This window comes from Dromiciops gliroides, chromosome 4, assembly GCF_019393635.1.
Source record: "Dromiciops gliroides isolate mDroGli1 chromosome 4, mDroGli1.pri, whole genome shotgun sequence".
NCBI lineage: Eukaryota > Metazoa > Chordata > Mammalia > Microbiotheria > Microbiotheriidae > Dromiciops > Dromiciops gliroides.
The window spans coordinates 482,432,086-482,447,013 of NC_057864.1; the positions used below are offsets into that span (position 1 = coordinate 482,432,086).

The 14,928-nt window shown below is 46.1% G+C and overlaps 1 protein-coding gene across 5 annotated transcripts in view; it reads right to left on the minus strand.

Moving 5' to 3' along the window:
- Positions 1 to 14,928, minus strand: part of MAP3K13 (mitogen-activated protein kinase kinase kinase 13) — a 194,106-nt gene that overhangs the window by 49,805 nt on the left and 129,373 nt on the right. For all 5 annotated transcript variants that reach the window (XM_044001650.1, XM_044001649.1, XM_044001647.1 and 2 more), the window contains one exon: positions 987 to 1,089. The gene's annotated coding sequence lies outside the window, so the exon portion shown is untranslated. The remainder of the gene's footprint in view (positions 1 to 986; positions 1,090 to 14,928) is intronic.

The window sequence follows — 14,928 nt, forward strand, 5'->3', positions numbered from 1 at the left end:
CAAAGGAGCCATTCGGGCATCCTAGAAGCACAGATCTGGGACTGGAGGGAGAAGCCAGAGGTCACTGAATGCAGCCCTTCATTTTATAGAGGAGGACACAGAGGCCCAGGGAGTGACTGAATCGTCCAGTCCCACAAGCATCAGGGGCAGGATTTGAACCTGGGTCATCTGACTCCGGAGCTAGGTACCTTTCCACTGTCCCCTGTTGGGAAAGCGACTGACCCAAGGTTGCCTGGGTAACAAATAGCAGAGACTCATCCTTTCTCTCCCTTGGACACCACCAGCATGAGTTTGTAAACAGACCAAACTCAGGAACAGATCATTTCCTCAGGCCAAGGGCAGCAAGGGGAGGCCTGAGTGACCCCGGGCAGAAAGAGCCAACGTCCAAAGGCTTGCTTGCCACTGTCATATCTCATTTCCCTAACTAGCGTCATGTAGATTCTCTCTCGGCCCCTCATCACCCACCTAGCTGGCGCTTCACCGGCCCAGGAGTCCCTACGTGTGGGCTGGGCTTTCCAAGAGGCGGCCCCGGCCAGGGCCAGGATCCGCACTGGGGCCGCTCCTTGGCCTGAAGCTAATGGGGTGATCAGGACGCCACGGGATTTGGAAGCAGAGGTCTCCAAGACTCAGTTTCCTGAGGTTGGATCAGATGATGTCTAAGGCCCCTTCCAGAGCTAGGATTTTAAGGCCCCAGGAAATTCCCTCCCCTTCCTAGGCCCCTGAGATGAGGAGGTTGGACAAGGATGTTGCGGTCCTTGTCCCTCTGCCCATTCTCATGGGCAGCCACATGAGGGCCGGCCAAGTGCCTGCTCTCAACAACACTGAAAGCACCTACTATGTGCCCCACACTGGGCTGGGCTCAGAGGATCCAAAGACCAGAAAAGAACGACCAATCCCTGTCAAGGAGCTTCCATTCTACAGGAAGGAAGCAAGCAGACACGGAGAAGTAAGGGCAAGGTGACCTGAGGAGCAAAGAATGGTCCTACCTTCATACAGTACGTTCCCCGCTTGGCATTTCCATCCCCAGGAGAGTTTGGCGTCATCTGCAAAAATGGAGGTTTCACTGGTTGCTCCTTCCTTCCCAATTATCTACGAAAATATAGAACATCATCGGTCACCATTGCCTGCAGCCACTAATCCTTGAAGACGCTGGGGACTGAGTGGGAAGGTGGCAGTCAGAGGACCTGCCTCTGAATCCTGCCCATTACTCGCTCCCTGGTGACTTGGGCCAAGTTCCCATTCCTCCTTCCAAGCTCCAAGTGGATGATTGTTATCCTTTGAGTGGGAAGGCTTGTCTGTGATGAGGCGAGTGTCAGTTAGATACGTGTTAGATGAGCCGGTCCCTGAGCCCCCTTCCCAGTCCTCCATGGGGGAGAGCACCAGCAAGAAGAGGTGGTTGTCATTCTCGCTAGACAGGAGACCAATGTGAGGAATGCTCTGATGGCCTGAGGTCTGGGGACATGCCCTGAACCCCAGAGGGAATGCGAGGGGATAAGGATGGCAGCTGGCATTTCTATAACTAGGATTTGCAAATTGCCTTGTAGACAAAGTCTCCGGGAATCTCCAATACAGCCCCATGAGGAAGCTTCCTTGGTTACCATTATTTCATTTTTTCCCTGGGGCAATGAGGGTTAAGTGACTTGCCCAGGGTCACAAAGCTAGTAAATGTCAGTTCTGAGGTGTCTGAGGCTGGATTTGAACTCAGGTCCTCCTGAATCCAGGGCTGGTGCTTTATCTACTGCACCACCTAGCTTCCCCATATTATTTCATTTTTACAAATGAGAAAAGTTCAGAGAGAGATAAAGGGATCTGCTCATGTTCCCTCAGAAGATACCCTGCTTACGGGCAGCAGGCTAGTGCAGCCTCAGGTAAAGTGCCAAGCCTGGAGTCACAAAGTTCAGATCTGGCATCAGACACTGACTAACTGTGCCCGAATAGGTGACAAGGCCTGCCCAAGGTCACACGGGTATAAAAGGCAGGGCTGGGATTCATGCGAAACCCAGCTCGGGAAGGCTGCAGAGTGCCCACCTGGCAGCCCCAAGGCATGCCCTGACCCCATTCCTAACTCCCAGCTTTTAAATGACGCATCTCTGCATGTAGCCGCTTTTTGGTCATTCAGGAAACCAACATGCTGGACAACAGAGTTAGCTTGGAAAGCTGTCAGGCAGGGACACAGCCAGACTTAACCAGGTGTTACAAACCAACTCAACCAGGTCAGAGCAGAGACTTGGCCAAGCAACAGTTACCACGAAAAAGATTTGGGAGTTGAGAGGGGGATGGGGAAATGGCTTGAACGGACCTTAACAAACAGCAAATAAAACAAACATTTCCATGTACAAAATAGAGCAGAAAAGGGAAAAGGGAGATTGTGGTTGAAGCTGTCAGTTGTTCTCCTGTATAGCTTGCTGCTTTAAAAAGGTTTCTCATAAATTCAATGTGTAACTTTCAAAGCTGGCTGGCTAGTTAGTATTTCCTTCAAACTTTCCTTCTATTCATTTCTGTACATTTCAATGATATTTCAACAATGTTCTTTTCTTGTTTTTTTTTTCCCCTTTGGGCAGATCTATTGATATGCCTCCCGATGATCTCCCTGCACCCCTTTAAAAAAAAGAAAAGAAAAACAAAATTCTCTTAATTATTATTCAATAGTCAACTAAAGCAAATACCTCCATAGGCCAATTCTGAAAACTTACACCTCAGTCTTCACCTTGAGTCCATCACCTCTCTGTCAGGAGATGGGGTAGTTTACCTTATCATCTGTGTAGGGCAAAGAGTCGGACCAATTCTCCCTTATGGGTGGTCACAAACTTAGATCCTTGCCCAGTAAAAAAACCAAACAAACAAAAAACAAAAAACTTTTGCCTGAGAATCACTGACTCACTTTAGGACTAGGTTAGTCTACCTGTGGAAATTCATCCATTATCACATTTCTGGGAAATCCGGTCAATGCCCTGGATCGCTAATTTATTTTTTAAAACCACATGACTATTATCTCAGGGGGATAACATTAAAAAGCATGGTTTCTATGATGGAAAAATAATAGCTAGTTTTGAGGTTTGTGAAGAACTTGACAAATATTTCATTTAATCCTCGCAACAACTTTGGGAAGTAGGTGCTATTATTATCTTTATTTGACAGATGAGAAAATGGAGGCAGAAATCAAATGACTTGTATCACCTAGCTAGTAAGGTTCTGAGGCAGAACTGGAACTCAGGTCTCCTGATTCCAGGTCTAGTAAAGTTCTGTCCACTGTGCTACCTAGTTCCTATATTTTACTGGCAATGTGATACGGAAAGAGTACTGAATGTTTAATCAAAGACCCGTGTTCGAATGAATCCAGTAGTATGTTGGTTCCCTGAGGGCAGGAGCTGTTCTTTGTTTTTCTTTGTATCCCCAGTGCCTAGAACAGGGCCTGCCTGACACATAGCAGGAACTTCATGAATCATTGTCGCATAGGTTTGGATTGGGACTTTGGTCGTTTCACTTCCTTCCTCTAGGACCTTGGACAAGCCCTTTCCTCTCACTGAGTTTCAGTGTAAAATGAGGGATTCAGAGAAGACATTCTCTAAACTCCTTGGGGTTACTAACACCAAAGTGACCCAATCCCTGCCTTCGGGGAACTTCCGTGAAGGGGAAGGGCAGGAGGGGGGTGTGTGGAACAACCAGAACACAGGTAATTACCATAGAGTAGCAATAACAGTCTTAGAATGTCGGCAGAGCATGCTAAGACCTCAGAAAACATAGACTTTACCCTTGTTACCATCCTCGGATTAGTGAGAGAATTTAAAACTTGGTCTATTTCTTAAAGTATATTCAGGAGCACAGCAAAATAGAGTAATTAAGCCCCCTTCTCCTTCGGTGCAGTTCAGCTCTCCACTACCCTTTCCAGATGAGCTGTCTATTTTTAATAGATTTTCTGGATAACCAACCACTTTGGCCACCAATTCAGTCTAAAGTGTATCTTAAAAGATGCACAACTAGAGGGCCTGTTTCTTCTCTAAATGTAGGAACAGGTTTTAAACCTTTGGATTTCATTATTACATAAGAGTTTGGCTTGGCTTTTCTTCTCTGGTTAGCACCAGGCTAGATTTTTAGCCCCCAAATTCATTTCTGATCACATTTCTCCATGCTAGTGTGTCTCCAATAGGATGGGACAGCCACCACATAAATAAATGACAACAAAAACAATGACAATAGTAGTAGACCTTCAGGGGTGGGGGTTCGCCAGCATGGGGAATTCCTCCACTTGTGCAAATGGCAACCTTATGAATTTAACTTAGAACAAAGCAGTGGTCTCCAAAGTGGGAGCTGGAGCCCCTGGGGACCTGAGCCCCCCTTCCACTCCCATATCATGGGGGCTCCTATCCACACAGCCACACCCATCCTCCTCACCCAACTCTCTCCCACTCCACCCTTCCCAGTGCATGCCCTCACACTGCCTCTTTTAGTGCAAACTCCCAGAGTCTCCCTTCTGGCTCTCTCTCTCTCTCTCAGGACAGTTATACCCTAATGGTTACCTGACTTCCACCACCATCACGTGCACAGGTGTCGCCACAATGACTCCCCGTCCCCCAGAATACCTGCCCCTGCCTCTTAGATCACCTGGTGGCTACAGCAGACCCCTAGAAAGGTGGGCTCTGAGCTCCAAACAATTGCTAGGTAGTAAGAGCACCCCTTTAGTTCTGGGTGGGACAGAGGGAATCTCAGCAGATGAGCAGGCAGAGGTGGGATGGGATCTTCAATGTTGATCTCATCACATTGTCTTCGTCTCCTCTCCTCCCCTCCCCTCCCCTCCCCTTTCACAAGCTGGCTGTGGAGGGCACATCATCCTCCCAGTCACTAAAGTTCACCTAGACGTCACTTCCCCTTGCCCCCATATGCAATGTGTTGCCTCCTCATCTCCCTCCTTGCCCCCTCTCTCCTCTGCTACTACCCTGATGCAGACCCTCATCATCTTGGCACCAGCTGCTGGTGAGTCTCCCTGCCACCAAAGTCTCATTCCCTACTCAGCTGTCAGATTGATCAGATCTGACCATGACACCCCCTCACTCAAAAAACTCCCTACTGAGCCTCTGCCCAGCAGTGCCATGTTGAGACTAGGATCCAATTTTATTTCACTTTTATCTCATGCTTTGGTCACACAGTTGGCAAGTGTCAAGTATCTGAAGCCAGATTTGAACTCAGGTCCTCCTGAATCCAGGGCTAGTGCTTTATCCACTGCAGTGCCACCTGGCTGCCCTCTTTAAATGTCTATTTTTGTGTGTTATACACATGTGCACAGTGGCACATGCATATGATTTATAAACAAGTAGGTATTTGCCTGTTGGGCACATGTGCTTAAGCCTTATTTTACTGACCCAAATGGGAGAGTTAGTGGAAGAGGCAGGGTTTGAACCCAGGGCTTCCTAGCAACCTATCCATCAGCCTGTTACCTCTAGGGACAATTTCTTTTTGGACCAGACTAACAATTACAATGGCTAGGTACCTCCCAGTGAGGACACTCCATCTACCAATGCAGATCGGCAAATGCTCTGAAATTTTAACAGTGGTAAAAATTATGTCAGGCCCTGAGAGGTCCAAGCGATTTACCAGGATGGGTCAGAGTCAGAGAGGGGGTGTCCAAGACCAGTCCTCAGAATCCTTCTCTATATACCTATGATGGGTGACATAAATCACATTGGTAAGTACAGCTAATAGCATCCCTTTTTCAGAAGTAAGGAAAGGGGCAGCTAGGTGGCACAGTGGATAGAGCACTGGCCCTGGAGTCAGGAGGACCTGAGTTCAAATCTGGCCTCAGACACGTAACCCTTACTAGCTGTGTGACCCTGGGCAAGTCACTTAACCCTAATTGCCTCACTTAAAAAAAAAAAGTAAGGAAAATGGGCCATATGGAGGGGAAGCTACTCAGACAAGGCTTTCAGAAATCATGCCCAGGTGGTCTCTGTCCTGCAAAGCCCACTGGGTTCCTTGCATAATGTTTTCTTCATTATTCATGCCCCCCATCCCCAGAGCCCTACCAAAGGGCACCACATTCAGTAACTGCTAAATATTTGCTGAATGAAGAGAGCCTGGGAATAAAAGCGGCATCAGAATGAACTGATGACTTTGGCCAGAGCCGCCTGTCACTCAGATGCCTTAACTCCCTCCCCTCCCAGCTGTCTCTAGGTTCCAGTGTTAATCCCAGCCCCAGGATTCTAGGCTAGAGAAGAGCTGCAGAAACAACAGGAAGAACAGTGAGATGACCAGCTAGGCACAGATTTGGAGGGACATTGTCTCTCCAGATGACTGCTCTGGGCGTCCCTGTCTTCTCGAGAAAGGTTATGATGGACACAGTCTTGTCCTCGCCTTTCCAGGAGCCCCTAAGGGTGGTCTAGTCCTTTCTAAATGTTTCACCTGGGACTCATATAGTAATGGACTATCTGGTCACCTTCCCTTCCAAGCCTTACCACAAGGTAAGGATAAACTTCCTACAACACAGCTTGGCGCACATTACTCCCAGGACCCCCTTGTTTGCAGGGCAAGCTCCTGTGATTATGAGGCAGCGTAAAGTGTAGTCTGGGCACTCGATGTGGCATTAGGAGACTGAGGCTCATTGAATGGCCAGCTCATAGGGAGGGAAGGGACCATCCTTCTCTTCCCACCTAGTCACATATCATTGCCCTCCATGAACTCTCTAATCTGGTCAAGCAAGTCTTCCTGCTCTTCTCACACGCGACACTCCATCTGCCACCACACTTTTGCACATGCTGCTGGCCCATGCCTGGAATAATGTCCCTCCTCTCCTCTGGTTTCCTGCCTCACTGAAGTGAGGGGAACCTTGGGGACAGTGGGTACACAGCACAGTCCTCTGAGCTGGCAGAGAACCCATAGCATGGTGCAGGGATAGGAATGACACTCCTCCCACTCCCAGCTGCACCAAGATGGAGCCCTGGGACAAAGTCTGACTTGCCTTGGGGACTCACAGCTCTGGTCTTCATCACAATCAGTGCCACACAGAGGAAACAGACACAGGCTAAATTTCTGGAAGCAGTAATTCAAGGAGGGGAACAATCGTAATTGAGGGTGCAGTTCCTCCCAGCTCTACAGATCCTGGAGGCAGATCATCTATGAGCTGGGGCCCAGACTCTTCTCTGGCACAAGTGATTGATCAGTGGAGGAGAGGCCATGGTGGGGGCTGGGGATCCCCATGCTAGGCAGCTCCTGAAAAGCTACAGTCAATACCTGTGCATGTGGCACCAAAGGCAGGGGACGACATCAGGATGCAAAGTCAGAGCTGGTACCAGGATGAAAATAGAATTTAAGAGCAGAGACATGGTCTAGAGGCATGGGGAGCCGGGGGCTCTATGGTTCCTTCCAGTTCTAAAGCCCGGGCCCTCCCAAGGATTCAATACTCTACCAACAATGGGAATACCAAGATAAAAATGCTCCCCCATTCGATAGAGATGACCTGAGTTTCCCGATGAGTTTACAAAATTAGCTACACTTTGTGTCCTGTGGGCACATGGGTTTTGCTGTCTGGCTACATGAAGCTTCTCGTGGGCTCCTCAGCTCAGACAGATGTCCCAGAAGGGAACGTAACTGGCTGACATCACAGCAGACACAGGACCATCAGAATTCCCAAGTTACTGCATCAAGCATCTTGGAAGAGGGAGAAAATTTCTGAAGTCTTTTATTTATATCATTTGTTTTTACACCATGTTAAGGTCCAAATATGTTCCCCTCCATAACAGTCTAAGCAAAACTCAAAAATATATCAACCAAGTCCAGCATAGTAGATGATGTCTATGCTCATCCCCCCACATTCCCCCCCCATCTACAAAGAACGAACTCAGATTTGTTCTCGTTCTCGTGTCTCTTCTTTGGGGGCTAGCACCTTGACTAGCCCGTGTGAGGGCCAAGCCAGTCCTCTCCCCACCCCTGAGCCCCCACCCCCAGCCCCAAGGGGACACATGAACCTTAGACTTGGTTCAGTTGCATTCTCGAAGCTTAGCACCTACTATATGCAAGGTACCGTGCTGACTCTGGGGGCTCCCAAACCAAAATATTTTCTGCCCTCAAGGGACAGGGGAAAGAAATTAGTATGCACTCAGATGAGTAATTAAAGTATGCTTTTATATTTGGATCTCAGGTGGAGCAGGGCCAGCAGACAGCTGGACTGAGGGGCGGACACCCTGTGCTATCCTATCCCCATTAGTGTGAATGGCAGTGGAATTCTCAGGTCATAACATCATTAGAGTGGGTGACCAGGAGGAGAAGAAGCTGTTAGGTGGTACAGTGGATAGAGTGCTGGGTCTGGAGTCAGGAAGACCTGAATTCAAATCTGTCCTCAGACACTTATTAGCTGTGTGACCCCAGCATCTGCTTGCCTCGGTTTTCTTAACTTATCTGTAAAGTGGGGATAACAATAGCATCTTCCTCCCAGGATTGTAGTGAAGATCAAATGAGACAACAGTAAAGTGCTTAGCACATGCCAAGTGCTATGTAAGTGTTAGCTAGTATCGTTATTATTGTCTGCAGTCACCTAGAATGTTCACAGGGCAGACCTTGACATAGACGGGAAATATACTCTAGATATGTCATCGTTTTTACTTTCATGTGCATTGGAGGCACTTTCCTCCTCTTTCCGCAGCCTGATTGGACTAAGATTGGTGTTGGACTCCTTCCAAGTGATTGCAAGGATTTCTTTCTCCCATATGGTGTCATTTCTTTCTGTCTTTGACAGTCTTCTTGAAAAATATGCTCAGGTCTGGAGTTTGTCGGGGGAGATGCTGGCTGGTGATGAGATAACTCCCACTGTCTCTTTGGGGGCATTTGTCTCTCCAACAAATGGCCTGTACAGGCAAGAGGTGACCAGGGCCTGAATGAGGAAGTGGCTGTGCCAGAGGGAAGGAGGCAAAGTGGAGGGTGAGGAGTTGAGAAGGCCCTGAAGTGGCAAACCTGGGAGACTGGAAGGACTCTGGATTGAGATAGAGAAGCTGGGAAGAAGGGAGAGCTGGAGGGGAATTTGACAAGTTCTGATCTGGACATGATGAGTTTGTCAATGAGACAGCCACTTGGAAGTAGCCAATGGACAGCTGGTGGTATAGGAAGAGCACTCACTCGGGAGAGAGCCTCAGGCTAGATACATGGATCTGGGGGTAATCTACAGAGAGATGATCACTGAACCCATGGGACTGGATGAGATCCCCAAGTGAGAGAGGGTGGTCACAGGGTCAGATGGTATAGAGAGGTTAGGCAGGATGAAGAGTCAGACGAGATCATCTACCCTTCATCTTGAGGGATTAAGGGTCTGATATAATTATGGCCTGTGGTCATACAGATCCTAGTGTCTGAGGAACTGCTGAAGATGTCTTCCTGGCACTCTATCCAATGCCATCTAGCTGCCCAAATGGAATATTACTGTGCCATAATGAAACTGGGAAGACTCCTATGGTCTGATGTAGAGCAAAGTGAGCATGACTAGAACAATCTATACATTGATAAAAACCCATTATAGAGAAAAATAACATTGAAAGACTTTAGAACTCTGATTAACCCAAGTCTGAAAGCACAAAGATAAAATACACAGTCATCTCCTTGCAGAGAGGGCTGATCAACTTCAAAAGCAGAGAGACATATAGGCACACTTCATTTTATTGTCGTTCACAGATAGAGTTTTTCTTTTTTCTTTTTTACAAATTGAAGGTCCGTAGCAACCCTGCATTAAGTAAGTCTATGTGCGCCATTTTTCCAACAGCATGTGCTCATATCGTGTCTCTGTGTCACATTTTGGTAATTCTAGCAACATTTAAAACTTTTTCATTATTATTATATCTGTTACAGGGATCAGTGATCAGTGATCTCCAGACGTTATTATTGTCATTGTTTTGAGGCAACACAAACCATGCCCATATAGGATGCTGAACAATCAATAAATGGTGTTTGTGTTCTGACTTCTCACCATCCCAGAGTCCCCCATCTCCCCCTCCTCGGGCTTCCCTATTCCCTGAGACACAACAACATTGAAATTAGGCCACTTAATAACCCTACAATGGCCTCTAAGTGTTCAAGTGAAAGGAAGAGTCAGTCCATGAGGCAAACTTCATTGTTGTCTTATTTGAAGAAATTGTCACTTTCATCCCAGCTTTCAGCAGCCACTGCCCTGATCAGTGAACAGTCATTGACATTGAGGCAAGACCCTCTACCAACAAAGAGATTTCGACTTGCTGAAGTCTCAGGTGACAGCGTTTTAAAACAATGAAGCATTTTTTAATTAAGGTATGTACATTGTTCTTAGACTTAATATCCCCAATAGACTACAGTATAATGTAAGCGTAACTTTTACATGCACTGGGAAACCAAATAAAATCTGTGTGACCCACTCACTGCAGTATTTGCTTTATTGCAGTGGTCTGGGCCTGAGTCCACAACATCTCTGAGGTATGCCCGTACATTTTCAGACGTGGCTAATGGATGAGTTTGTTTTCCTGGCTATGTGGTGATCATGTGTTGAGGGCTTTATTTATTTATTTTAAAATTTGTTCATTGCAGGGAGGGAAGGGGGAAGAGAAAGAGAATTTGAAAAATGCTTGTCACTAGTTTATTAAAACAAAAGAATTGTGGCAAAGGGGAGGGGAAGTTCCATTCATGTATTGCCTTTCTATTTAAAAATTTAAAATCCCTAAACAAAAAAACCAAAACAAAACAAACAAAAAATTAAAAACCCCATGATGCCTTTGTATTTGCTGTTTGCACCCCTGAAATTAATTGCATATCATGTTTGAATGCCATACATTTCACACATTGTACTGTACATAGGCAATGCATACTGTATTTTTACATGTGTAGCACATTTCTCATCAAATATTTTGTGCATAGTGGTGATATTGTAGCTAATGAGAAAATGTTTGCGTTTTTGCATTTTTGTGGCAAAAAAATTTTCTGATGTAAAAAAAAAAAAGGAAAAATGCTTGTTAGCTGAAATATCAAAATAAAATATCCCTAAGTCAGAGGCTCTATCCATTGTTCCATTGTGACCCTCTATTTATTTAGCTCACTGGAGGGTTTAAAGTAAAGGCTAGCTGTCCACTTTGTGGGTGCATGTGTTATGTAGAGGAGGACTACCAACAATGAGATGATCTAGACCCTCTGCTCTCTTTCTTCTTTAGGTTAACCCAGTCAATGAATAAGCATTCACTAAACACCTACTATGAGCCAGACAGCCCACTACCTGCCCCGAAGAGCCCACAATCTCATGGGGGAGGGGCATTCCTCTTTTGAAAGGGACCAGGAAGACCAGGAGAGAAGAAACTGAGGGTGGTGAATTCTGTCATTTGGAAATAGAACTGATTCCTCCTCACATACTTCCTGGACCTGCCAACACCAATGTGGATTCTTAAAACCCTCTACCACCAGGAGGGGTAGTGGTAGAACCAGTTCTTCTGAGTGCCAGTAAGGGCCAACCCTCCACCCAATAAGCTCCCCTTGCTGATGCTTGGCACAGCTTTCCTAAAGCCTGGAGTCACCTCCCTGACCCAGAGAGGAATCAGGAGGACTTTAGGGTAGGACCAGGGCTAATTAAGAAACAAGAAAGATGAAGAAAGACAGGAGGGTGAGGTTTACAGTGAAAACATGGTCCCTCTGTTACCTGTTCTGACTGTCTTGTTCTTAGCCCTTATTACTGTGGCCAAATGAAGATTAGCTGCATTGACATGATTTGTCCCTGTTTGTTCAGCTGTCTTTTAGCCTGTTTGTCCCCAGACAGTTTTGTGTACATTTTTGTATGTGGCCATTGTCTATCTCAACAGGATCCAAGGTCTCCTTTTAACTCTGCAGTGTCACGTCCTTGTGGGCCTTTGGGAAATACCATGTGACCCTGAGCTGATGGCTAATGATGATGATGGAGGCTATGCCCCCCCCCCCTCTTTCCTGGAGGAGCTGTGTGGGGCTCACTGCCACCCTGGACCCCACCCAATCATGGCCATGTGTTTTGGTCTAGGGAGTAGGAGTGGGAGGTGGGCTCATAGTTAATCTAGTTAGACTTTACCAAATAAAACAGATCTGAAGGCAGATGTCCTTCCTTTGATTGCTCTAAGACCTTTTGATTAGATTACTTTCATTCTTTTAAGGAAACAGGAATGTATCACAGGCCACCATGTAGTTTCCAAAAGCACGGCTCATTTATTTGCAACTTGGTCCAGATTATTTCTCTATTCCCATAGAGCTGGGGGGGGGGGTGCATCTGGATGCTGGTCCTCAGAACACTGGACTAGGGCAGCCTTTTTCTCTTTATGCAAAGAAGACAGAGGCGACATCTCACCGAATTAGGCTCCCCAACTGCTGCTTAACAACATTAGCATAAGTAGTTCAGCCAGAGGGGAATTGGACAGCAGCTGAGGCAGCCTAATAACCCCCCCTGGGGAAAGCCGGGGGAATTCACTGCCCAGCTGGAGAGAGAAATCGAATCTCTGCTAATGATAATTCTTCCTGTCTTGTATCTGGGGTCTGCTTTGAACACATGTGTGCACACGTGGGGGCCAGCGACTCCCAGGCATCACTTGGTCCAGAATATAATTCATCCAAAACAAGAGACAGACAAGCTCACTTTCGTGAATTTCTATCTCAAGGTAACTGGTTCAATGGAAGCATTGACAATGGTACATTGACAAGCGACCTAGGCTTCCAGTCAGCAGACTTGGGTTCAAAACTTCCCTCCTACTAGCTGTGTGACCCTGGGCAAGTCACTTAACCCCAATTGCCTTACTGGAAAAAAAAAAACTTGCCTCCAATTTGGGCTATCTGGCTTCTAAGGTCCTTTACAATTCTAAGTCTCTTTTTTCTACGAGCTATGTAATGGCTTAATACTTCTTAAATGCATACATTAACAATATTAAGAGCTGCCATTTATAGAATTCTTTTAGATTTACAAAGTGCTCACCATACCTCATCTCACTGGAGCCTCACGGTAATCCATGGCTATTATTATCCATCCATATTTCACAGGTGCGGAAATGAAGCAGTCACACAGCTATTAAGAGTTCCCATTTAAAGATGAGGTAGCCAGGGGAAGCTAGTTGGCATGGTGGATAGAGCACTGGCCCTGGAGTCAGGAGGACCTGACTTCAAATCCGACCTCAGACACAACACTTACTAGCTGTGTGACCCTGGGCAAGTCACTTAACCCCAAATTGCCTTACCAAAAAAGAAAAGGGAAAAAAAAAAAAGGTGAGGTAGCCAAGTGGTCAGGTAGCCACTGGAGGTAGGAATGGAACCCAAGTGTTCTGGCCTCCAAGTCCATCAGTCTCTCCACTGTGCCGGGCTTGCTTATCACAGTGGTAGCAAAGGCTGATGCCATCTCACTCATTTTCAATATTTGCTAACCTCAGCAGAGTGAATACAAGCCACTAGCCACTTCGAGATTCTATTAGTTGTTGCAGGAAAACAATTAAATGATACCACCACTAGACACATACCCAAAGGAGGTCAAACACAGACCGAGGGGAAGGTCCCTTCTACACCAAAATATTTATAACAGCACTTTTTGTAACAGCAAGGAAGTAGAAGAAGAGTGGGTGCTCATTGATTGGGAAGTAGCCAAATTGTGGTGTAAGAATATAGTGGAATATCCTTGCACTGTAAGAAATGGAGGGCATGAAGAATTCAGAAAAACCTGAGAAGACTACTTCTGTGAACTGAGGCAGAGTGAAGTAAGGAGAATCGTCATATTAACCTAAAGGAAACAATATGGAAAGATATTGGAACACTGGTCAATGCAGGGAACAATTAGACTTTTGGAGGACAGAGAGAGAACTATGCCTGCTGCCTCTTGCCCAGGACCCAGTGTTAGGGAAGACTATAAGGGTGCAATGAGGCATATATTTCAGAGAAGGCCAATATATTGATTACTTTTTTTTTTATAATTTTTTTTTTATTTTTAATTTTTTTTGGTGAGGCAATTGGGGTTAAGTGACTTTCCCAGGGTCACACAGCTAGTAAGTGTTAAGTGTCTGAGGTCGGATTTGATTTGAACTCAGGTACTCCTGACTCCAGGGCCAGTGCTCTATTCACTGCGCCACCTAGCTGCCCCTTTTTTTTTTGATAGTGATTTAAAAAAAAAAATAAAACATTTTTATTAAAAAGGAAAATAAAATAAGGTGTATTCTCCCTAATTCATACCTATGCCCTGCTATTTAAAAGTTTAGTGAGCAGAGGCTGGTGTTATTTGTGGTTAAGACTCCTGCTCCCATTAGAAGGTCAAGGACTGAGCATGGAGCCTCAGCACCAGAACTGACCACAGCTCCAGAAACAAAGACCAACAGGCTCCACCATGACATGAGGGTAATGACATTCCATCTTGACAGATTTTTTACATCAACTGATCTTACCCTCCAGTTCAGGTACTTGTATTCTAGGCCATTTTGGCTAAATTCACATATTGATGAATCAATAATCAATGTGCCAGCCACTAGGTTGTGGCCTGAGAATAAAAAGTTTTGGTTTTTTGTTTGTTTTTTTTTGGTGAGGCAATTGGGGTTAAGTGACTTGCCCAGGGTCACACAGCTAGTAAGTGTTAAGTGTCTGAGGCCAAATTTGAACTCAGGTCCTCCTGACTCCAGGACCGGTGCTCTATCCACTGCACCACCTAGCTGCCCCAAAAAGCTTACATCTTAACAAATGAACTAACAAATGGAAGGCAGTTTTCAAACCTTAAAGTGTTATGTAAATACTATTATCATATCATTAGCAATAATATTAATAATCAGGCATGGCCTTAGGGGGTGTGGAGCCCCAGGAAGGAGACTTGACAGGTGGTGGGAACAAAAAGAAACCTCTCTGGAGGCAGCTAGGTGGTGCAGTGGATAGAGCACCGGCCCTGAGTTCAAATCCGGCATCAGACACTTGACACTTACTAGCTGTGTGACCCTGGGTAAATCACTTAACCCTCACTGC